The 25,442-nt window shown below is 38.8% G+C and overlaps 2 long non-coding RNA genes across 3 annotated transcripts in view; one reads left to right on the top strand and one right to left on the bottom strand.

Annotated features, from left to right (window-relative positions):
- LOC144300837 (uncharacterized) overlaps positions 1-9,816 on the bottom strand; it is a 49,340-nt gene extending 39,524 nt beyond the window's left edge. The window contains exons 1-2 of one of the 2 annotated variants that reach the window (XR_013367610.1): positions 9,683-9,816; positions 8,664-8,838 (exon numbers count right to left, since the gene is read on the bottom strand). This is a non-coding gene — a long non-coding RNA (uncharacterized LOC144300837). Of the gene's footprint in view, positions 1-8,024; positions 8,340-8,663; positions 8,839-9,682 lie in introns of those variants that run through there. The other variant, XR_013367609.1, reaches the window with a different exon arrangement.
- On the top strand, positions 9,211-23,532 carry LOC144300838 (uncharacterized). The gene is made up of 3 exons (XR_013367611.1): positions 9,211-9,341; positions 17,341-17,418; positions 23,269-23,532. It is a non-coding gene; the product is annotated as an uncharacterized LOC144300838 (long non-coding RNA).
- Positions 23,533-25,442: the final 1,910 nt, after the last annotated feature.

The raw sequence follows: 25,442 nt of genomic DNA, 5'->3' as shown, positions 1-25,442 counted from the left end.
CTGCTGGCTGGTGGACCATGTTTCTTGCTGATTGATTTGCCTTTAGCTAATTATAGGTATGGCACAATTTGGTTAGGCCTAAAGTTTGGCCCATTTATTTCTTGAAACTGTAAGTCTGAGTTTCTCAGGTTACTAGTGTACATAAGGAGGGGGTGGGGTTTAGCCATTACTATTCTATAGAGATCTATTCATTTCATGGAGAAATCTATCGGGAATAATATAGAATTATTTGTCACTTTTATTGATCTTCCATCAGCTTTCAGTTTGTGAACAAAAAGTTGGTTAAATCAATTCAAAAATCCTTCTTTTTTTCTCTTCCCCAACATTCAACTACTGATGTTTGTATAGAGTCTGGAATATAATATTCCACAAGATTCAAAGTGAGTAAGGATGCCCCTTATCAAATAAGCCAGCTTTTCTAGTGAGATAAAGCATGGCTGGCTATGTCCTGACTTTCCTTCATTTTAATTAGTTTCTTATCATCTGATAATGCATTGGGATGAACATTTTATATATATATATATATATATATATATATATATATATATATATATATATAGGGCTGTTGTGCTTTCAATTTCATGATCTAGGAGGGATCTTAGTTGACGAGTTGACATGCCATCTAATTACTACAAAAGAGAAAGATTACTGATCAGGTATGCCAAAATGAAAAACAGCTTGCAGAAAGCAACTACTTTTTAATTAGCTCATATTTAATCATTTTACAGAGCAAGTCACCTCACTCTGTGCTCTTGGCACATATTTTGCATTGAAGGAAACAGCAGGAAATAACATGACTAAAAATTAGGCATTCCATGAATGATATTTTTAAATGCTGAGGCAGTCATCCTACTGCAATATGGACTACCTTCAGCCTGGGGAGTTGATGCAGAGAGATACAGGTAGAAAGATGAATAAAAATTCAACTTTGTTCCCACAAAATGCCTGAATCCCTTCTTAGAAAGGAGGAGAGATGGATATCCATGTTAGGCTTCTCAAACTTCACAAAAGGATGTCAATGGATCCTATAGCTCAGCTGCCAGTTAAAACATACGATTTCAAATGAGTAGCGAGAGAAAAGTGCCACAACTGTAATTGTTAATAATTACAAATCCGAATTCTCTTGTCCTCTATTCAAAGTCTTAGTTGAGATGACATATTTACAGAAAGAAGCTCGTAGGAGAGACAATCTGTTAAGTCCTCCAGATAAGTGTTTCCCAATTTCTCTTAACAAGGGAAATAATAAAATTAGTATTTATTAAAATCAAGAACATTGATCGTTGACAACTGGTACAGCACTGGCACCCACCAGTCAGAATGGTGGTTGCAAATAACCATATTGTATTGGTTCTGCTTTGAAGCTGGCGTTCTTCTCCACATCACAAAGTTATGTGGAGCCCCTTGCCTACTGTCACCCCAGTGACAATAAGCGTACTTTGAATGTCCATTGTCAAATCGAGAATGAGAAAATAAACCTTCACAAATCGTGGGCCCAATTTAAATTAAATGTATTTTATGATCAGCAGCATCTATAAATCATTGAACATTTTTCATACATTGATGAGTGAGGTAATTATTTATAGAATTAATTTATGGGCATTACTTCAGGAACCCTTGAAAAAGCTTCAAGTTTCCCCAAGGCTTTGTTGTGCACAAGTTAGGAGTCAAAGAGTGACATAATCATGCTGTGTAATCACCAGGCAAAGATCAAAAAAATCTATTGGACAATATTAAGGGCCTGGCTCATTACATCACATGACGCCCAATCTCTTCAGTGAAACTTTTGGCTTTATTTATGAAAAGCTATTGTTTTTTCTTCTTGGCAGATAGTTTGATTTTATCTTTGGGAAGCACAATCATGTGACGGACTAGAAAGAATATTAGCTGTCAGAAAATTTGGAGGCACATGTGCTGTTTTCTCTGACCAGCAAGTAGTATTTCATGCTAGGTATTTTATGGCAATCTTACCTTCTTACTGTTGGATCCCTTTTCTTCCTCTTTATCCTCTTTCTCTAATTTGTTATCTTGATGTACCTTATATATCTTTGAGAGAGAATGTCAACCTTTCCTAGAATATAGCTGGATATCAAAAAACAAAATCAAATGACTGCTGTCTAGAGGGTGGCAAGCCCGCATAAGCAAGAAGGCAGAGATGTGTATTTGTTGATTCCTTGTAGCAGATCTGTGGCCATCTGAATGTTGCATTAAGATTTCTCTGCTAATCCCGTAAGCTCCTGCTTCACTTACAAGGCTGACAGGTACGGTTTAGCCGGAAAAATCACTGCAGTGAGAGGAAATTCTGGGTTTTACCTGTCAGCTTTGGTGTTAAGTAACTGTATTATCTCCATCAAGGCTTTGGGGCATTGGTTCTCTTATTTTCAAAGTCAAGTGTTGATTAGTGCAGAAATCAGAACCTAGTACTCTCAGGGCTCCAGGGAACTCTGCCGGGAAGTCCGTGCAGGATCCTGGCAGTGGGCAGAAGACCAAGGTGGGGGCAGTACTTGGGGGGGACCGTGCCCAGCCCGGGAGGCATGCCCATCTTTTACATTCTCTGTGTCAGCTGAGAAGGGGGGTTGAATTCGTTCAGAGGCTGCCAGGTGGGGTTTCTTTTCCTCCTCCTTTTTCTTTTCTTAACCTCTGGCTCCCAAGAGCCTGCGGGGCCCCTTGTTCTGACCATCTGCGGCGACAGCTCCATCGTTCAGGGCCGTGCACCTCGCTGAGACCCCGCAAGCGTGGAGACCGCGGTGACAGCGAGCCGCAGCCCGCAGCCGGGAGCTCAGGTGGGGACACGGCGTGGGCCGGGGGGGGGGCGGTGGGCGCGGGGACGTGCGGAAGCCGCTGGCAGCCTCCCGCGCCCGGGCAGAGGGCCTCGCTGCGGCCGCTCGGAGGGCAGGAGTCCTCAGGCCACTGCGGGGGGCGGGCGGGCGCGGGCTGCCTGGGTTCTCACCCGGGACCCACCGGGGATCTAGGGGGCAAGATCCCACGCGGTGGCGGGCGCTAATGAACAGCTCTTTCCCGGCTTCCCTTTCTTCCTGCCCCTGGAGCCCCGGGCTTTCGGCCTACTTTGTGCTCCTTTCCCAGCCCATCACCCAGGTGCGCTTCGAGGGCCAGCTCCCCCCGCGGCCCCACCCCGTGTCCTCGGCTGGGATCCTCCGTGTTCCCGCAGGGCTGGCGCGGACTTGGCAGAGGGCAGCCTGCATCCCACCCAGCGCTGGGAGCACCGGGGCTGCTGTCACCCTCTGGAACACACGTCACTGACACGAGGGACAGCGTCTTCCCCGCTTTTCTTTCTTCTCTGCGCCTAGAACAGCGTCTCGCCCAACGCGGGTGCTCAGTAAATAAGGGGCGAAAGCCTAGAGTTCAGGCTCCGCGGCCAGAAACAGACTCAATATTGGCCACTGGATCTATTAGTTATATGACTTTGGGTGAAATATCAGCCTCTCTAGGGCTCAGCGTCTATTATTAGGGGTTTTCCCTTTCTTTCTAGGGTTACACAATAAAATCATGCATAATTCTTAGCATCATAATTCCTGGGGCCTGGGAAGCACTGAATAAATGTTAAAAACAATTTGGATTATGAGTGCACTATAGCCATATCCCTTTCTTCCTACGTGAGAAATGAGTTTATGTGCGTTGTTGAGATACAGGGCCTTGAGGACGACGGCTTTAGGATGGACCAGGAATGTATTGACAAAAATTGGGGAAAAAAAAGAATTCTGCATCTTAGATTTAGAGGGACACGGAGAAAGGTTGCTGATGCTGGAAAGCTGCAATGCAAACTGATTATGAAGAGAAGGCCTGAGGTAAACAGGGTAAATTTAATTAAGAGGAGCAGTGGTATTGGCTGTCCAGAATGGCAGATTTGTTAAAACAAAACAAAACAAAACAAAACCCAAAAGCAGAGAGAATGAGAAGTAAAGATTACACAATAAAAATTCCAAGACAGACTCTTCTTGTGGAATCTGTCCCAGGACTAGGATGTATAGATAGAGAGGGATCAAGGAATCCCTGAGTATGGATACCTGAGGGTTCAACAAACCAATGAGGGACCTGAGCTGTGGCTAGGACAGGAGATCCACTGGGTCTCCCCAGAAAGAGCCAGGCATCCTTAAAGCTCACAGAAGAGGAGTCCCAGAGTGAAAGTTAAACATGCCAAGTGTAAGCTGGTGACTGAGCTTTGGACTAGTAGTAACTCCTCTTTTCCCCTAGAACCAGGAATGTCAGATTTCTTCTGATTTGACAAGTCGATCTGGATTTCTAAGCATCTGTGAAATGAACGAACCAATGTTGCAATAATGGAAGGATTTGGGAGTGGATGAAGCTTCATGTGAAGCCAAATAATTAGAAGGTGGCTTGCTGAGCATGGAATTAAACTATCATATTTCATTAAATCTAAGACACATATATTATCAGGTTTTAAGAGCTCCAAAATTATGATATATATTAGACAAAGGTGTTTGACATTCATGCTGGCCAGGCAGCAATTGAGATGTGGCTGGTTAAAATTTGCATATGCATAAAATAAAAAATTGCCAGCATTAAAGCTTGCAAAATGGGAGAAAATCTGGAAACCAATGTAGATAACCCTTTTAAGAAATGTGAATTCACCATGGCCTTGATGGCACAAAGGATGGAAAAGAAGAACATTAGTGATTCTTAGACAAAAAGTGATGAGGACGAATCAGGTTTGTAGAAGCTTCTCCTAGGGACAGTCATCAAAACTTGGTATGCAGCAGAAACTTACACGCATATTCTCATTTCATTACATGGGATATTAAAAAGATGTGGACACCAGGGTGCCAGTGGGGGCACGATCTGTTAAATGTCCGACTCTTGTTTTCTGCTCAGGTCATGATCTCAGGGTCTTGGGATTGAGCCCTGCATCCAATCCCTGCTTAAGATTCTGTCTTCCTCTCCCTCTTTCTCTCCTCTCCCACTCTAAATAATAATAATAATAAATAATAATAAAAAGAAGATATGTTTACAAAGATGGAGATTGAACAAAATCAATATTGTTTTTGCTGTTTTATCATGGACTTCTTTGAATGAAATCAGCTTTTACAAAAATTTTTATTTTATTTATTTTTTTTTAAAAATTTATTTATTCATTAGAGATGGAGAGAGAGAGGCAAAGACATAGGCAGAGGGAAAAGCAGGCTTAACGCAGGGAGCCTGATGTGGGACTCGATCCCAGGACCCCGGGATCACGACCTGAGCCAAAGGCAGACACTCAACCACTGAGCCACTCAGGTACCCAACTCCCCCCTTTTTAAATTGAGAGTGGTTGGCAAGTGAAGAATACAATGACTATTAGTCCAGTTTGGTGCCACTGCCTTAATTCCTCCTATGGCTCCAGCAGTTTGCCCTTCTTTGCTTTTTACCATCAGTTCAAATGCTGACATAATGAAAGGGCAAATAATGTCCTAGTATTATTATAAAAATATTTGACCTTGTGTAGCTCCTGCCAAAGTCTTGAGGAAGCCCAGGGGTTTGGGCACACTTTGAGACCTGCTGAGGTAGCCTATCCACATCAGCCTTCTCGGTCAGAACACAGTATGGAGAAAGGTGGGAGTAGATTTTTGGGGGTAGCAGGCAACACGAAGATATATGAAAAAAAGCCTAAACTAGCACTTTGCTTTAGAATAATATAAAAACAAATCTCAGTGATAAGAGTACTTGATCCTTGGTTTATAAGAGCTTGCAGTCTAGCAGAAGGGATAAGTCAAGTGTATACAGGTAATAGAAATTCAAAAGCTATATAGCATAGTGTTATCATGGCTTATTTCTTCTTTAGTGGTATACAGAGTAAAACGCATCTTTGAATTGATTCTTTGAGCCTTAGATTCTGTGATGTATGATAAAGAGAGTGAATCAAGTAAATCACATGGTGGAATGACCCGATGCATCACTTTCCATGACTGGGTAGACCAGACACGTCAGGGTCTTTAGGACAGATTTTCTGCTCCATAGACGGGATGCCATGCATATCTATCCTAGAAACATTTGGTTTTTTAGCCTTCTATTACTAATGAATCTTCTTTTTGAGAGACACATTTTGCTACTGATGTTATGAATGCACAAATGGGTGAATGAACAAATATAATGGCCATTGTGCTTCCTTCAAGGGATTTTGTTTATCTATTCTGATGGGATGATTTTGTAGTTTAAAGCTCATAGGGCAGTTTTAGTTTATCTCCAATTTTGTCTCATCTTTGGAGAAGAAGGATCATCTTATTCTTACCTCTCTCCTCCTTGTCCTATGTTTATAGACTTAATAATAAAAAATAGGATGGACTGATACACCCCATTGTCTCCATCACTCTTCCACATATGCCAGGCCAGTCTTGCTCCAGTGGTGGTTCAAGAAGTTTTGTCATCTGCAAACTGAAATCACTTGAGTTTACATTTGCAAGGCAAATGGTAACCTAGAAGCTATTCTTTACTTTGAAGGGATTAGAGCTTCAGCTGATATTGGACTTTCTTATTTGTTTCTATAAATTTTTAACAGCCTGAAATGGCATTAAACTCTGCAGAGAGTACAATAGAATGCCACTAATCCTGTTGATCTTACATTGCTTTACAAGGGAAAGAAGAGCGATAAATCCTTTTAAGTGTAAATCAGGAGAGATATTAGCTATTTCTCTGCAAGGATATGTCTTATTACTAGTTTATTACTTGGCTGCTATGTTAGAACTCAAGTATTAAATTTGAAATATCTTTTCTTCTTCCTTCTGCTAGTTCGCTGATTCTCTTCTCCACCCATTCCCCTTTCTCCAAGTAATTGTACTTTTCTTCTCTCTCTGTCTGTCTCTCCCTACCATCCATTTATCTATCTACTGACTTGCAAAATCTGTGTCTGGATACATTCCTGCCCAGCACTATGACAAATTCTTTTGGAAGGGAACACAGTGAGACTTGATCCTTGACTTCCAAGAGCTTGCAAATCCACTGGAAAGGATAAGTCAGTATACAGAGAACAGAAACTCAAGGCTGGATTGACAGACTATCGGTTAAGGGTAAGGGCTCAGTTAGTTTAGATTCTGTGTGTGTCTCTACCACTTCCTGTCTGTACATCCCCAGGCAAAGCCTTTGACTTCTCTGCACCTCAGCTTCTCATCTGTAATGCAAATCCATTACATAGGGCTGTTGTGATGATGAAATGAAGCACAGAGTATTTATCACAATGCTATATATAACCGTAATTGATGTCATAATTTGTGCTCAAGGAGATGTATAAACAGTAACCAAACTGATCCTTAAATATTGTTAATAGTAAATTTGTGCCCCTACCAGTAAAATGTATCAGGTTTAGTTTTCCTTTGTGTGTTAGGACAGGCTGCTTTCAGAAATAAAGGTAACCCAGCGTCCCTGAGTGGTCACTAGCATTATACATATGGTAAAGTTGTTTCTTTACACAAGTGATATGTCTATGATTGAGAAGAGATGCTCCTAGAATTCTCTTTCCTATGGTAGAAATATGTTGCAGTAAACCACCTGCACAGTTTTAATTAATCTTTACTCTTATAAGCAACAATATCCAAATATGTTGTCTTCCTGGTGCTGGAACTTATCCAGAATTTTCCAGACTGAAGTTAATTATGTCCAGCACAGATCATCATATTTGCTGTGCTTGGTCCCACACAAACCAAGCTGACTGCCTTCCACCTGTGCTTGTTTGTTTGTTTGTTTTTCCCATTTGCTGTTATACTAAGCCCTCCACTCTTGCAGCACCTTCCACTACATTCTAGCACAGCCATTGATGATTCATTTGGGTTTTGGGGAAAGCAAGTATCACAGTCTCCAGAACTTCAGGGAACTGGAGGAGACCAATGTGCTTTGTGACTGAGGCAATCTGGAATTCCAAGGGAAGGGAGGAACAATGGAAGAAAATGTTAAGAGGCCTAGTATCAGACCTCGGAGTGCCTTCCAGCCCCAATTCTGATTTACTCGGTTCTACTGAACAAATTACTGAGACATTTGGGGCCTCAGATCACCCATTTACACAGTAAATGTATTGTGCAAAATAATCTGTCATGTTATTTTATTCACCAGTTTATCCATTTAACATTTATAAAGCACCCACTCGTACACTGTACTGTTCAGATAATGAGATGCATTTCTGCAAGGAGTTACACACACACACACACACACACACACACACACGCACCATGGCTCAGCATGGGATAAGAGCCACAGTAAAAATACAAAATGTGAGAGGCTGTAGCTCTTGGGTCTTCAAGCAACTTCTCAGTGCTAACCATAGAGATAGATCTGTGATTTGTGTTTTCAAGTTTGCTCACACATCATGGAACATTTCTTCTCTGGGAGCCTTGTCTCCTCTGGAAAATGAGGCAAATGAATGTGATAGCTATTTGTGAGGATTTTTTTTTTTTTTTTTTTGAGAGAGAGGAGGTGACAGGGATTAAAGGGTATAAATAATTCGGTGGGCACATAATTTTATCTCATTTGTCTCCAAAACTCACTGAGAGCTGGGGAGTGAAAATACCCTTATCTCCTTTTGATATATATAAGAGGAAACAAAGACTCGTGGAGGCTGAAGCACTTATGGGAGGAACAATCAGGAAGAGGATGCTCAGTGAGGACTATAAATGAGATGCAAAGAGAAGTAACCATTTTGTTAATCCTTCAAAGTCAAAACTTACCCCTGCCACTAATATTTTCTTCTAGCCTAGAACAGTCATGGTGGAGGAGATAATGTGTGGTGATGCCAGTTTCTTGGTTACTTATCTTCATCTGAGCTGAGGTTTGAAAGCTTATGGTGAGCTCAGCCAGACAATATTTCCTCCTGCCAATAGGTGGCAGAGGAGGCAAATCCGTCTGAGAATAGAAATAAAATCTGAAAGGAGGGAGCTTGGGTTGGAACCTTCTGTTTGGTAGAACCTACATTTATTATGCGCCTACATTGCAAAGCCCATGGCAAGGCCCTAAAGCCTTGGATGAGATGCCGTCTCTGCATCTTCTAGAGTTCCCTCTCTGTAGACCCACAGAAAGACTGCCCTTTTCAAGCAAGAGACATTATGTAAATGCTTAGTAGAGCAAAAGAGATAGAAAGAGCAAAAATACAACTTCGTTAAAGAAACTACATTTCTTATCCTGCCTTGATTTGATGCAGTCCTTGGTCCTAACTCTATAGACAACTCCCCTGACACTGAGGAAGCCTAGGCTTTGCTAATAATGAACAAACAAACAAAACATACAACAACAAAACCCCTCAAATCTCTGGCTCACAATGAGGGCCCCCCGCCTTCTCTGTAAGAGCCTCTTATTTTTCATTCAACTGTACTGCCCGAAGAACTCTAATACTTTCTCCATAGGACAAGGTGATTTTACTTCAACTCCTTTAGATAACCAGAGGAAAGCCATTGAAACTATTTATAATTTTTAACTTACATAAAGAAGACACAACTTGCAAAAGCTATTTGGAATCTGATTATATGCTGAATAATTAAGAGGCAAGGAATGGCGGTTGAAAATACCAGCAAACTCTTACTCATGCCCCAGGACCCAGCAAAAGTGGTGTCTTCCTGGTGAAGGTTTTCCTGTCTTTTTAATATATTTTCTCTCTTCTCTGGGCTCCCACAGCACACTGGCTCTTCTGCCATCACAATACTTATGTTAGGCTCTTTTAATTAATTAAAAAAAATATGTATACTTTGCTCACCGAACTGAGGATTCATGATTATACGATTTATCATTTTGATTCCACAGTATCAAATAAGCATTTGTTATGTGTTGAAAAAGTAAATTTATAAAGAGACAAGTGGGTGAAAAGGAAGTACTGGGGTGTTTTCTAAACTCCATCCTCATTTTTAGAGGAATGCCGAGGTGACCATGGAGACATGGAGCCATATCAGATAGAAGGCTCTGTGACATAGCTTTTATGACACATCAGCTATTGTGTGCTGTAGAGCCATATCTGAGCTCATATATGACTGTCACACAGTAGTGTATAATTTAACATCTCCAAGCTTGTTTACTCATGTAAAATGGGAAAAATCATGCTTCACAGAATTGTTAGCAGCTCTAATAGCTAATTAATAGCTTTAAGTTATATATTTTAACATGATATACACATAAGGGATGATGTCTTATTCCTTCATAGGTTGTTGAAACAAATATAACACAGTTGTTGTTGTTGTTGCTGTTTTTATCTTTTTTTTCCCCCCAAGACTACCTTGACTTTGCTATAAGGAAGCAAAAGCAATTTTGCAGATAAAAAACAGTTGATTCATCGAAGGAAAAACTTTATATTTGTGATTTATTTTTATGAACAATTTGGGTACAAAAGAGCTTACTTTATGTGGGTGTTACTTTTAATACTAAATTTAAAAAGCGAATGTGTGAAGATTCTGAATTGTTATTCATTTGAGATACTTTTAGATACTTAGAAACTTTTTTTCTGGAAGATTGAGCAAATTAAAATTTAATTTGGTGGAATACAATTTGATACTTAGGTACTTTTTCTGGAGGATTTAGGAATTAAAATTTAATTTGGTGGAATATAATTTGAAGGATGACTGAGAGCTTAAGCTGAAATTGGGGTCTGTGAGATTTTGAAAATAGAGAACCCTTTTGGTAAAGAGAAAATGCCTGAAATACATTTGCGATCTGGCAGGTTGCTCCTTGAATGATGCAAGAACTGTGGCTAGAAAATCAGAGGACAGTTACATTGGTTGAGTTAGCCACAAGAGCTGAGCATCCAGCTCAGTCCTGTGTCCTTGGCAGTTGGGCTGCAATGTACATGATGAGCAAATGTCTCATCAAACAGCCAAGATGGTAGAACCTGTGCACTTTGAGGTCAGACAGCAGATCTTACCATAATTAAAAGCCCATAAAACAATAAGAGGAAGTCATGCAATCTCTACCTGCTGAATTCACTTCAGTTCCTTAAAATTGTTATTTTTTTAAAGACATGGAAGTTTCAGAGCTCTTGCTTTAAAAATGTGATTTCATCACCCCTACCCCCGTCTTAAGCTGTTTCCAAGAGGATTTATTCTTATTATGTCTGCGAAATGAGATTTTCTTTTCAAGTGCTTGGGAGCTTTCCTCAGCGTCCTGTGGATGCTCCAAGATGAAGTCATCTCTTTTTGAATCCCTTCCTTTCCTTATACAGAATTGCCTCTGTAATTTCTTATTTTTACCATTAAAAAAAAAAAAGAAAGAGAAGCAGAAGGAATCTAGCTGGAGACTACAGCCCAGGTGTTCCAGAAGACAACTGCTGTCACCGGTCGTTAAAAGTGGCACTGCCATCATTTCCCCACAGATTGAAAATCGACTTTTCCTCTCAACATTTTCCTCTGTGGCTGGGGAAATTAACAAATTCATTGATTTTAATGAAATGACCATTTAAACATCAAGTACTGGCCTCAAAGAGAAACAAAAGTTTTTTTGAAGCATCTCTCTCCTGAACCAAGCTCTTGCATAATCTAAATGGTTCAGTGTATGAGTGCTAGTGTTTAAATGCCAAATCATTCAAACTCTGTTCTTGATATAAATTTTCTCATCAAGAAATCTCACACATGATTTAGCATGAATTATAGCTTATCTAATGCCAATTAATAAGTGAAATACTCTCAGTTGTGTTAAACTGCTGTGAACCGATTGGAGAAACCTGAAAAAAGTTGTATGATAACCATATGTAACTATTCAGGAAAAAGAAAGGGGTGCCTAGGGAAGTGAACCTTCTTCTCAACCACTGTGGTGAGCTTTGGAACATCCAAAAATCCTTGGATGCGTGCTAGCCATCATCAATAGGATGAGCAACTAGCATCCATGAGTGGACTTGAGCAGGATCATATTCTGTTGATACCAATGTTCTGTAGGAACATTTGGCAATACTTTGAAAACATTTAAAAATGTGTCCATTGCTTGTCTGCACAATTCAATTTCTAAAAATGTATCCTAATGGAATTTAGGATGTGTGCAAAGATTCATTTACAAAGATGTTCACTGTAGAATTACTTATGGTACAGACAAATTGGAAGCAATCTGAAGATTCTACAATAGGTACTTTAAACCATTGTATATAGATATAATTCTTTTATTGCAATTAAAATTTAGAAAATATACTTCAAAAGCTTACTAATAATTGTTGTCTAATAAGTCATGGGGTTATAAGTATATCCTTTTGATCATTTTGCCACTTGGTATTTTCTACAATGAACATGTGGTGCTCATATAATAAAACTGCCCAGTGGCTCACACCCCTCCACTTTGGTATGTCTCAGGGCTTCCCATTCCACCTCAAAGCCACAGTAACAATCCTGGGCATAACTAGAATTTTTAATCTAGAACATGAAATTGGAATCTCCTTAAAATCTATAATTTTGCAGTTGTAACATCGTAAGACTTTCTCATTTCACAGTATCTTTTTACATGTCTTTCAAATATACAGTTCTTCAGAGTACTATATAATACATGTTATTGTTTTAAGTTAGAATATGTTATTCTTAATTTTTTTATTTGAATATATCTTATGTAACTGTCTATGTAATTGGGAACATCTGGTGCTCAGAACCACTTCTTCAGAAAGTAGATTTGTTTTAGGACCTACTTCACATTTGAATCATTTTAGTTAAGGATGCTAAGAAGCGATCTTTAAATCCTTTTCAGTAGATGGTGGAACTGAGAACCAAATTATTGTCAGAAAGAAAAATAAAGAAAATTCCAGTAAGGAAAAATCTCCATCTTCATTCCTATATTTGTTTCTCGCAGTCACAAAATGTCCTTAAGTTCTGTCAATGGGAGCAGGGTAGTACCCTCTCCCAACCTCCATTATGCCTGGTAGTTAGATCTGGATCACAGAGTAAATAGCTATGTATTTTGGGCTATAATGGAAAACAAATCATATTGCCCATCCTTCAGATACACTACTTTTACAATTTTCCAAAGAGTATTATTTTCAACCATTGCTATGCCTGATGTCTCAAGTTGTACATATGGGTTTCCTACTACCTTTGTGTCTTAAAGCTTATGAATTTTAATGCCATCAATGCCTATATACTAAACGTGCATCACCTTTTAGATTAGGTCTTTAGAGAGGAGTAAACCTGGAATGAAGGTGATTGAGGTCTGGAGAAATAATTTCAATGGCGGCTGAGTTAAAGGACCTTGCTTTCATGTGAATTAATCGTTCATTTATCTGGTCTGCTTCGTTCAGTCTGTGGGTATAGTTCATGCTAAATGAGTCAATTTCAGATCTTCATTTCACTCAGGATTATGTAGCTTTTACACTCAACAACCAACTTTTATTTTACTAATTTACTATTCTAATAGAAACCTACTGAGCTTAGGAGACCCCAAAGTACCTTCAAAATTCCCAACGTACTGCAGTAAATTTCCCATGACATTTCCTTATTAACATGCTCAGCCCTCCCTAATTCTCATCCTCCCACATGGGCAAGGTGAGAGGGTTTTTTCCCTGAATGTTGGTACCTTGTAAAATCTTTATCATAGCGCTTATAGTATTATATGGGTACTATTTATTTTGTTTTTTTCATAGTTGACTCCTTAAATAAGGCCAGTACTATGACTTGCTTACTTTACAGATCCAAACCCTCTGTCTGCCGTAATAGGCAATCAATGGGTTAAATACATGTGCCATAAATCAGGAGATAACTGTAAGAATTTGACATTCTCCTTGTGAAGAAATGCCATAGGACAGAATGTCCATTTACTGTTAAGGATAAACTTATGTCTGTCCTGGTAGTGATAAAAAGCAAGAAAGGAAAGCAATGATATTTTATAGTGCCCATTTAATGATCTATAAGGCTGGAATAAAAGCTGGATTTTTTTTCCCCTCTATTGTGTAAGTCAATTTGATAAAGTAGATACCTTACAGCTTTTTGCTGGGGCATTTTTATGCATATGCAGTAACTGTTCAATCTCCACAGATAACTTTTTTTTTTTCAGTAAAATTGCAGCTAACTTCTGCACAAAGCTGATACCATTCTGCCACTCAGAAATCTTACACTGTATCGGAGTCACTGCACCAAATATCAGCCAGCACACTGAAGCTTGTCTGGAGCAATGAGCAGTCAGTAGAGCAGCAGATTTCATTTCAAAGCCACAGTGTAATTGAATAAGCTTTTACTTTCTTAGGCACTAGATAAAACACTGTTTGAATGTATCATTACTAAGAAAAAGTAGTCTTTCTGCATTTTTTCCCCTCTTCTACCCATATCCCTTTATTTCTACACCATATAAAACTGCAGTATTCACATATAATTTAAGGGGGAAATGTCTCATAATGACAGGATTAAGGAACTTCTCGAAGCAGCCTGAAACTCAGGTGGCAAAACACATTGGGTTAAAATCTTGTCTTTAGCTCTAGGACTTGGGAGGGAGAAGTGAGACACTTCTCCATTCTTAGAGGCCAGTTCAATGGCTGAAATATGTGGAGTGTAAATTAAGTGTCAGACAATACACTGGGTGCCTGATGGGTGTTGGAGACAAAAAGACAAATGAGTTGAAGTGGCTTTGCTTGAGGGGCTCAGAAGGAAAAACAGACAATATGATAAACTATAAAGAAGCCCATAGGGGGCTTTGGGATCCTAGAGGAGGGACATGTATGCTTCCATATCCTTTTTTGTGTGTGTGTCAGGTTTTTTTTTATTTGTTTCTTTGTTTCTTTTTCTTGTTTCTTCTTTTTTTTTTTTTTTTTTTTGCTTTGGGATTTTATCGCTTGGACCTCAAGAGTCTTGGCTACTATAATCTCTCAGTACTAGATATACTGTTCCTCATTCCCTAGTCTCTGTGACTATCTCTTGGATCCATGGCTCTGTCTTTGCCCGTTGATGCCTGCCTTCCTCTTGGTTTGGGGGCAGTATTAATACCTACTGCTGGAATACAACTGGCTATCCTCTGTTTTGAAACAGTTGGCTCGCCTGGTTCCACAGTTCTGGATTTTCCACCGAGGTTTCTCCTCTGTTTCTTCCTGGGTCCAAACCACAGCAACCCAGTCACAGAATTCTGTTGGCAAGTTGCTGAATGCAGCTGCCAGACGATGATTTAGGTCTATTGCTTCTTTAAAATCAGCTGATTTATTGTGATGCCAAGGACCCCAAGGGGACATCTTCCCCTCTTCGGTTACCACTTTAAGAGGTAGATTAGGTACAATAGAATGGGAATTTAATTAGATAAGTCATTTAATATTTACTGAATGAGCATTTCTTCATCACTTGTGGATGTTAGATGCCAAGCTAGGAATTGAAAATACAAAAATGCCCTGGTGTAACTGATAGCAAAACAGGGGACGTGGTCATGAAACTAAATAGTGACACTGCTGTCATGGAAGCTGAACTGAAATTTGGGGGGGGCAAGGGAGGGAGGCGGAGAGCCAAAGAAATCGCCACAGAAGGGGTCTCATTTCAGCTGGGTCTTAAAAACCAGTATCTCATCAAGGAGTGTGGAGCAGCCTGTTCCAAGGCATTGGAGTGAGAAACAATGCAGTATGATTGGGGACTGATTTCAGTGTAGATGTGGGTGGAAGGAGGGTTCAAGGGATTGATGAGTTTTGCCCCAGATGTAAGTGGATTGTTTTCCTGCCTATGCATTCTCCTAGTTAGTTTCTCTTCTCCTTAGTGGGGGAGAATTTCCACTTTTTTTTCATCCTGCTGGAGGCCATATTTCTAATAATTCACTACTCTCAAAATATTAATTTCAATATGTTTTGGGAAACAATGTTAGATTTTTTGCCCTGACCATGGAGGCTAAACTCCTTAAGAGGTATTCACTGATCTGAAAGAACTAATACATTTCTTAAAAAAGATTTATTTGGGAGAGAGAGGGAGAGAAAGGGGCAGAGGGAGAGAGAGTCTTAAGCAGACTGTGCTGAGTGTAGAGCCCAACACGGAGCTCAATCTCAGGACCCTGAGATCACAACCTGAGCAGAAACCAAGAGTTGGATGCTCAACTGATGGTGCCATTCAGGCACCCTAGAACTAATACAATTTTTAAAAAGTGAGATTTACCCAGCAATATACACTGAAGGAGTGGCTGAAACACTTGGTGCATCAGATTCATTGTTTTACCATCATACAAAATGGAGCCCTGCTGCCTGTACACAAGTGCTCTAGTAACTGGCGTCACACGTGTAAAATTGTCTCAACAGCTTATAATAATCAGGGAGAGGCTTTGTGTTCTTAAACTGAAATACATGATGAGTAAGAAGATGATTCTTACTACAGGCATTCACACTTCTGTAATTTTAATTTTTCAAAATTCAAGATGAATAAATTGGAAAGAGATGGACTAAACCAGTGATTCTCATGTATATCAGAACCACTCATGGAACTTGTTAAAAATAAAGGCGGGGCAAGATCTGGAATTTTTTTTTAATTCCACAGATGACTTGGTGCACAGTTACATTTGTAAATTCTGGGATCCAGTGACCACTTGTGGATATGTCCAGTCATATGACTGTTAGGCAATTTTCTGGGTGAATAAGTAAATGATGTAAGAAATCTCTCCACCTATTCAAGATTGAATTGTATATGAAAAGAATTTGTTGAAATAGAGTGTCCAAATGTTTTAATTGTGAAAGATTGTTTTGAAAACCGTATCATTGAATTCTAACCATCCTGTTAGTCCAATATAACCATACATACAGAGTATATAGTATAGATATAGTTCAGTGTAACAAAACATGAATCCGTAGCTCACCTGTTGTTTCTGTTCTTCTAATTCAGATTGGTAATACTTCTGTCACTTTGGGCCACTAATTCATAAATACCTTCTACCCCCCAGGCAAACCCATGTAGTAATGTGCTATTATTAAGCCAGAGTTACCTTCTCTTGGTTGAAGCAGGTGTCTTCAAGCTGTTCAGCATCTATAAGAATTAGAGAAAAAAAATTAACTTTTCTGCTATTGTGAATTCTCACGTGGTTGGTTGTTTAAAAAACTACTGAGTGTTAAAACATTTAAAAAAATTATGAGGCTTATTGTAGAAAAGCAAATTAAACATGAACATTCGAATAACATAAAATGACATATATGATTTCCTTTATGATACATCAAATAGGGAGGACCAAACTGGTGATGTCTGGGTCAATGCCCCACCCTGCAGTGAAGGGTGGTAAACAGAGGAGAAATGTATTCTGCTTGAATGAGGTAGAGCAGAGAGACAATTCTTCCAAGGCAGAAGGGGGTGTTGTTACCAGAAAATAAAAGACGCCTAGCATATAAAAACAATATAGGTTCACTACAATTATAAATTGGATCACGTTGTTATTTATTTGTTTCCTCTAAAACTACAATTGAAGTAAGGGTACACAAAATAAGGCTGCTCCATTTACCTTTATTTTTGATACATTTTTTAGGGTGGAACACCAAGGTATGCATACACTAGCCATTTCAAGAATATAAGAAGAAAAGGAAAGAAGAAGGTGTGTAGGCAGGTATGTTCCAGCATCAAAAAACTGCGTTGATACACTTCAAAGAGAAATATCGTTTCCGATGTATGCTACATTAGATGCTATTATTATTATAAAACAGTATGGTTTTGTCAGTGAAGTGCTAAGATTTGCATGTGAGATGAAACGAGTGGTTGTTTTGGTTGCTTTCCCAATCAAATCTACCATTCATCTGTGTCAAAGCTGTTTCTATTAAAGTAAGCAGAATCAGAAGCTCCAACTTTCAGTAACAAATGCAATGAGAAGTTACAGGTTGTTATGTGCCAGAGAATAAACATTTTCTATGGGCACCATTTGGTAAGGCCAGCAGTTTGTCCAGTAGTAACAATTTAGAAACTTATGACCAAGCCACCAAATAGATCATAACCCCATTCCACTCTTCTGCTCGCTTTACTCTCACTTTGATTTTTGAGTCTTCTTTTGTATCTTCTCTTTCCATTTCGTGCGGTAAAATCCATACAAAACCCCATTCTCCACTCTTCTTGCCCCACATTACCTGTTTTCTCTAAATACTTCTTACAATAATCACCTTTTCTTGTTTCTAATCTTTTTCTCCTTGCCTCTCTTCCCCTTAGTTACTTCCTGATTTCTTGCCCAGATGAATGTAGAAAATGAAAAAAAAAAAATGACAAGGGATGGAAAATAAAAGTGAATGAAACAAAAATGAGAAAAGAAAACCTAAAGACAGTAGGTTGCTTTTGTATAAAAATAGAGACTAATGCAGGCCTTACACGTTGAGACTAAATGGAAGAGGTCATGGTCACTAGCTATTTGCAAAGCTTTTAAACTGTCCTTTTAGACTGCCTTCTGAAGGCAAGTGGATGTGTGGAAGTGAACTCCTCAAAGTGTCTAAAAGGACAGATACCATCCTATTTCCTCTCCAGAGCTTGGGAAATAACTTTAATATGAAGGCTCTCAAGGTGGGAAATGGGAAGAGGAGGGGGGGGGAAACAGAAAAATGGCCTTTGACACTAGAACAGAACCTGGAAATGTGGAAAAATTAAGAGGTATGCCAAGTGTTGGAAAGAGTATCTGTGCTTAGATGTAGCTTGTGGCTCTCTACGGACAAAATCTTCACTAAAGGTACAAAGTGGTCACGGTTTTGAAGAATCTTTGATAAAAGGGTAAAGGTTTAATAGCTAAACTTGGGGTTTACTCAGTAATTTTGTGAGATTTACTTTTATTTTTAGTAACAGAAGCAAATAAATAGGAGTTGGTACCTAAATGTAGACTTCTTCATCAAAGATGATGGTTTTGAGGCATAGATACCCTAAATTCACAGGGATTTGGCAATTCTGACACGTCTGGAGGCCTCTGTGGGAAGAAGTGAGATTTAGTGAACCAGCGGAAGTAAGATCTGTTTTAATTTCAGCTGGAATACACCCTCGTCCTGTGACTTGCACAAGTGGTAGGTCTTGGTTACAGTCTCAGAACTGTGAACTGGGGAGAAGATAATGAGTAGAAGCAAATGAGGAATCCATAAAATGGATTTCAGTAAATAGTAAAGCTGTACAATATGAGGGATTCTTAAATATCCAATACATGTATTCGTACTGGGTGGGCTTTTTCCAAAAGCCCTTTCTTGTTGATTTCTGTCAATCGCATTACTGTCAGGAAAGATGGCCTCTGGATTTAGAATGTATTGAGATTTTCTTTCTAGACCACTAAGTGGTAAATTTTTTTTTGTCAAGTTGCCATATATATTTGAAAATAATCTGTATTTTCTGAAGAGTTTTCTCTCTCTAATCAAGTTTGGTGACTGTTAATTAAAGGCATTAGAGCCTGCTTTTGTTTTTGTTTTTCACTTTGATTTTTGTGTGAAAATCCCCCATAATGATTGTGGATTTATCAAGTTTTGCTTGTATTTCTCTCAGTTTTGGTTTATGCATTTTGAAACTATGTTGGTAAGTATATAGAGGCTCATAGCTGTTAACTTTTTGGTGGATCCCACCTTATAATCAATAATAAATCTTCTTTCTCTTTTTGAAGGTGTTTGTTTTGTTTTGCCTCACAGTTAATTTTGTCAGAAATTAATATTGCTATACTTGCTTTCCTTTGGGTGGTGTTGATTTACGATACTATTTTTCTTTCCTTTATTTTCACACTTTCTGTACCAATGTCCTAGGTCTCTTGTGGACAGCATAAAGGTAGACAGTATTTATTTCATCAGATTCTTTGAGAACTTTGCCTTTCAATAGAAGATCTTTATTCAATCACATTTCTTATAATTTCTATTATATTTGGACCTAATTTCATTATATATTTCTAATTCTTTGTTATCAAATTACTATGGTTTCTTATTTTTCTGTCTCACTTTTCTGTACTCTTGTTTGATTTATTTCCTCTTTGAGCAATTCTTTTCTTTAGTGGTTTGGAAATCGTAACTACTATTCTTTTACTGATTTGTCTTTATTTTTTTATGTGCCGCTTATTTCATTTTTATTTTTTTGAAAAATAAACCTTGTATCCAACTAAACATACACATACAGAAAAGTTTGCAGGGGTACCTGGGTGGTTCAGTTGGTTTAGCAAATGACTCTTGATTTCAGCTCAAGCCTTTATCTCAGGGTCCTTGGAGGAAGCTGTGTCCGGCTCCATGCCCAAGGGGCATCTGCTAGAGATTCTCCTTCTCTCTCTCTCTGTCACTCCTCCAGATCACACACACACTCTAATAAATAAATAAATCTTAACAAAAAGTGTGCAAATAAATTTTCACAAATTGAATGCCTGTGTGTAACTGGAACATAGAACAAACGTGAAAGCTTAACTACTTGAAATCTCTTTCCTGAGATCCTTCCTAGTTACTATCCCTCTGCCAAGGGGAACCTCTGTTCTTACTTCTAACATCCTAGATTAGTGTTGCTGATTTGTGAACTTTATGTAAATCCAATTATACTCTTGTATTTGGCTTCTTTTGCTTAACATATGTTTGTGACATTTATCCATGTGATTTCATGCAGCCACAACTTGTTCATCCTTTTTGCTGTGCAGCATAGAGCATGTAGTATTTCAGAGTATAAATCTCTGCAGTTTAGCTACCCAGTTTACTGTTGGCTATTTATGGTCCTTTTGGTTTGTTTTTTTTTGCCGTTATAAATAACGATACTATGAGCCTGCTTGACCTGTTTCATAGTGAGTACATGACTCATTTCACTTGGGTATGTACACCCAGCAGTGGAATTGCAAGTATAGAGTCTGTGTACATTCAGCTTTAGTAGACTTTTAGTAGGTTTAGTAGAGCTGTTTTACCACCAGTTTTCCAGAATGGGTGTACCATCTTATACTCCTTATGCTCCTCAGCTGGAATAGGAAAGTTTCAGTTGTCCCACATCCTTGCCAACACTTCATTTTCATCTTTTTTCCATTTTAGTCACTATGGTGAGGGTATAATAATATGACATTATAGTTTTAAGATGCATTGCCTTGATGACTATGAACTTGGGTGTTTTTTCATGTTCATTGGCCATTTAGATATCCTCTTGTGTGACCTTTGCTAATTTTTCTATTATCTGCCTCTTTGCTTACTGTGTTATAGTAGTTCCTTATATATCCTAGATATGAATTATATGTGGATATATGTGTTGAAAATATATCTTTCCAGTTTTGTGTCTTCTGATGAACAGGATACTTCACTTTAATGTGGCACAATTTCTAACTCCTCCTTTATGGTTAGTTCTTTTTGTGTTCAATTTATGAACTCTTCACCTATACTAGAGACTTGAAAAAGATATTTTATTCTTACACTTTTAATACACATATTTAATCATATTTTTCTGGGAATGTTAATAGTTAGAGCAAGAATACCTTTACTTCCTTTCTATTCCTCTTCCTGGGCTCCTTCCATGTTGAGATGGCCTGTCAACTTAGATTTAGATTGTTACTGTCTCTCTTTTATTTTATGGTGGTTGTTATTCTATTTTATTTCATTTTCATTTATTTTCTTTTTAATTATATTATTCTATTATATTCTATTATTTTTCTGGTTTCTTTTTTCTTTTTCTATTTTTATTGCTTTTTTCCATTTTATTTTCTATTTATACACAAAGTAAATCTCAGGTTTATTTTTTTAATTAAGATTTTATTTATTTATTCATGAAAGACACAGAGAGAGAGGCAGAGACATAGGCAGAGGGAGAAGCAGGCTCCCCACAAGGATCCTGATGCAGAACTCGATCCCAGGACCCCAGGATCATGACCTGAGTTGAAGGCAGATGCTCAACCACTGAGCTACCCAGGTGTCCCTATATCTAGATTTCATCTTGATTTATTTTTATATATGTATTTTCTGCTTCTCTCTATTTATATCTTTACACTGATGTAAGTACTTCCCCAACACATTTCCAGTACTCCAGAAGGCTCCTATATATAGCCCATTCCTCTAAGATCTAGAATGGTTTATTACACGTCAGTAGATAGCTGATACAGCTCCCTCACATATACTAATTTATTCCAAGAACGGACATAGTTTTCTTTCTTATTATTTATTTTTCTTTCTTAAGAACATAGTATATTAACCAAGGTAGGCTAGATTATGTTGAGTTAACAAACAAACCAGAAACCCAAAAAAACAAAAAATAAAATCCCAAATCTGAGCAGTTTAAACCAAAAGCACTTATTTCTTCTCATGCCACATTTTCTGTTCATCTTAGTCACTCAGAACCCAGGCTGAGGGAGATTTTATTTCAGTTGAGTTTCTACGTGTTTAAGTTTTACTAGGGAGCACCCCACTTTCAGTACCAATTTTTGGGGTAGTCAGGTTAGGCTAGGTTAAGCCACAGCTTAATTTCCTCCCCTTAATATCTGCCTCCCCATCTCTGCTTGTTATTTCAGGTGCTGGGTGGTTATCATTCTACATCAAAAACTTAGGGGGGGAATCCCTGGGTGGCTCAGCAGTTTAGTGCCTGCCTTTGGCCCAGGGCGTGATCCTGGAGTCCCGGGATCAAGTTCCACTTTGGGATCCCTGCATGGAGCCTGCTTCTCCCTCTGCCTGAGTCTCTGCCTCTCTCCCTGTGTCTTTCATGAATAAATAAATAAAATCTTAAAAAAAAACCTTAGGGTCTCCAAGGCAAGTTTCCCTTATGTTGAAAATGGATATCCCAATGTCCACTGTCAATGTAGGTTCATCAACTGTAACAAGATAGTACTCTGGTGGGGACTATTGATAATGAGGGAGGCTGTGCATGTGTCAGGCAGGGGGCTTATAAGCAATACTCTACTGTCAATGTAGGTTCATCAACTGTAACAAGATAGTACTCTGGTGGGGACTATTGATAATGAGGGAGGCTGTGCATGTGTCAGGCAGGGGGCTTATAAGCAATACTCTACACTTGCCTCTCAATTTTGCTGAGAACCAAAACTGTATAAAAAATAAATCCTCAAATAATAAAGGAAATGGGTAGAGTGTTGTTACCCACCTTATTAGGGTGGCTGTGAGAATGATGTGATTATGGGTATATGTAAGGGGATCATAGGACATATCTGCAAATCCTCTAATTCCCCTGTCATCAAACATGGAATCTATGTCCCTTCCCCTCGAACTTGGATAGTTATCATGGAAAAGGCTGTGTAGCTTCTTTCTTTTGGGTGTTCACTCTGGAAGTCTTCAGCTGCTAAGTTAGATGTCTAGCTGATACAAGGGCACCATTTGGAGAGATCTGAGAGAGGGAGATAGATAGGTAGATAGATAGATAGATAGATAGATAGATAGATAGATAGATAGATAATAGATAGATAGATGATAGATAGATAGATGGATAGATAGATAGATAGATAGATAGATAAAGATATCTGAGCTCTTGTTGGTCCAGTCCTCAACTTTTGAATCTTCTATCCCAGGAACCATATGAGTGAAGAAGTCTTCAAGATGACTGAAGCCCTAATCATTGTCTGCCTGCACTTGTATGTGGGAGCCCAAGAAGGAACCACCTAATTGAGCCCAGTCAACCCTCAGAACCTTGAGAAATAATAATATTTAATCATTGTCATTTTAGACCATCTTTTTTGTTATACAGGATAACCAGAGCAGAGCTCACTATGTAAGGAAGGTATTATTCTAAGTATTTATGTATGTACTTAACTCATTTAATCCTCACAGCTTTATTATGCCTCCCACTTTACATACTAGACAGCTAATGTATAGAGAAGTTAAATGTATCATGTGGCTCTTTTCAAATAACCCCAAATCTAGTAGTAAAAAAATAATAATTCTGCTGATCTGGGCCTGGCTCACCTGATCTTCACTGGCTTGATTCACCCATCTGAAATTAGCTGTTGGCTCATTGATGGCTGGGGAGTCTATGATGGCCTCACTCATTTTCTGGCATCCACTCATTGTCATCGGGGAATACTGGGGTGAAAGAGCCATGTGATCTTTCATTATTTAGCAGGCTAGTCCGGACTTGTTCACTCGGTGATGGCAAGGTAAAGCATTCAAGGGGTCTTGAGGCCTGACCTTGGGATCAATATAGTGTCATTTCCAGTCTATTTTGTTCATTAGATCAGGTTGCAAGGCCAGCCCAGAGTCAAGATCTAAGGAAAATAAAATCTTCCTCTTGATGGCAAATTGTATCGTAAAGGGTAAGCAATTCTCAGGCCATTGTGCAACAACATACCCTATTACATAACTTGTCCGTTGCTACCCAGGTCATAAGTGATAGATCCCGGATCTGAACCCAGGCAGCAGGGCTCCAGAGGGCATACCACTCACAACTACACTACCCTAAGTAAATGATAGCTATTATTAGCTCTTGGTGAAAACCATCTTAAAAGGCAGACTGGCTCCTATATCAAATCAGGAAACCAAGGCTTTTATGTCATGTTAGAGCAGATATTTTGAATCTTTGACCACTTAGCAGCTATTTGTTCTCAAATTACTCAAACTTCTTGAATCTCGATTTTCTCATATGAAAAATGAGTTTTGTAAGATTAAATAAGATAATAAGGTACAGTCAGTTCTCAGTTCTGCTGTAACACAACATATTCATTTCTAAAAATCACTGTGCCATGCCAAATTGCACAATAAAAACCACAGGGTTTAAGGAAAAAGTGAGGTCTGAGCATAACACTAAACCATCAGTGACACACGTTAAATCAAAGAATAAGACCCTAACGAAAACGGCAATGCAATTTTACATGATTAATGGTTAATATATGAACAATATAATAAATATGGCTTTATATTGGAAAAAAGACCTGAAATTTGTTTGTGAAACTGGGTGTTGGCAGGGTTGCAGCTTGTGAGTCACTGTGGAGTGATTGATGGGGTGGGCAGTCCTGAAGCTGGACAACATATGGCAACTCTGGACATGGTCAGCTGCCTCATGAGTGGTGGGGACCTGAGGCAGTTGGTAGGCACCTGTAGTATGTGTATGTATGCTCGGTGTGCATTCCTAAGTGGTTTGTTTCAGCGGAGTGAAGTGTTTGGTTTTCACCTAGTGTTTCTTTCGGACAAAACTGTGCACAGGCAAGTAAAATTCACGTTGTTTTCAAACGGTTCTCTAATATATCAATCATTTGGGAACAAGTTGTGTTCAAAACATGCATTTGAACAGAATTGACTCTAGAGTTGTTAGAATGCATCTAACATTACCTCTCAATAATTGTTAGCTCATCACTGTTAGCAATGAAGACTTGTTGAATGTAAAAAAAAAAAGGCATAATCTATTTAGTGGCATGAATGTGAGTGAAGGGAGGACATGCGGGCGTACAGCAAGGAATCTAGAAAAATAAATGCCAGTGAGCAAGAATTGCTAATGTATTTCCAGCACTGGTCAGAAAACCCAAGTGTCCTGCCTTCTTGGCAGATAAATCTCAATTTGGAGATGGATGTGTCAGGTCTGGTGACATCAGTCATTAAGGTCATTCATACAACTTCCTCCTCCTGCCCCCAGTCCACACTCAACCAGCAAACGTGATGATGATTTACCTCTTTGTGCTGTTAAGAGGCTGCATTCTCCTGCTGACATAAACATTCTGAGCCACTTGGCAGTTACATTTCTTAGTGTAAATTG

Source organism: Canis aureus, chromosome 29 (genome assembly GCF_053574225.1).
Source record: "Canis aureus isolate CA01 chromosome 29, VMU_Caureus_v.1.0, whole genome shotgun sequence".
In the NCBI taxonomy this organism is placed as follows: Eukaryota; Metazoa; Chordata; class Mammalia; order Carnivora; family Canidae; genus Canis; species Canis aureus.
The sequence above is the reverse complement of the archived record's forward strand: the minus strand, read 5'-3'. Positions and strand labels throughout refer to the sequence as shown.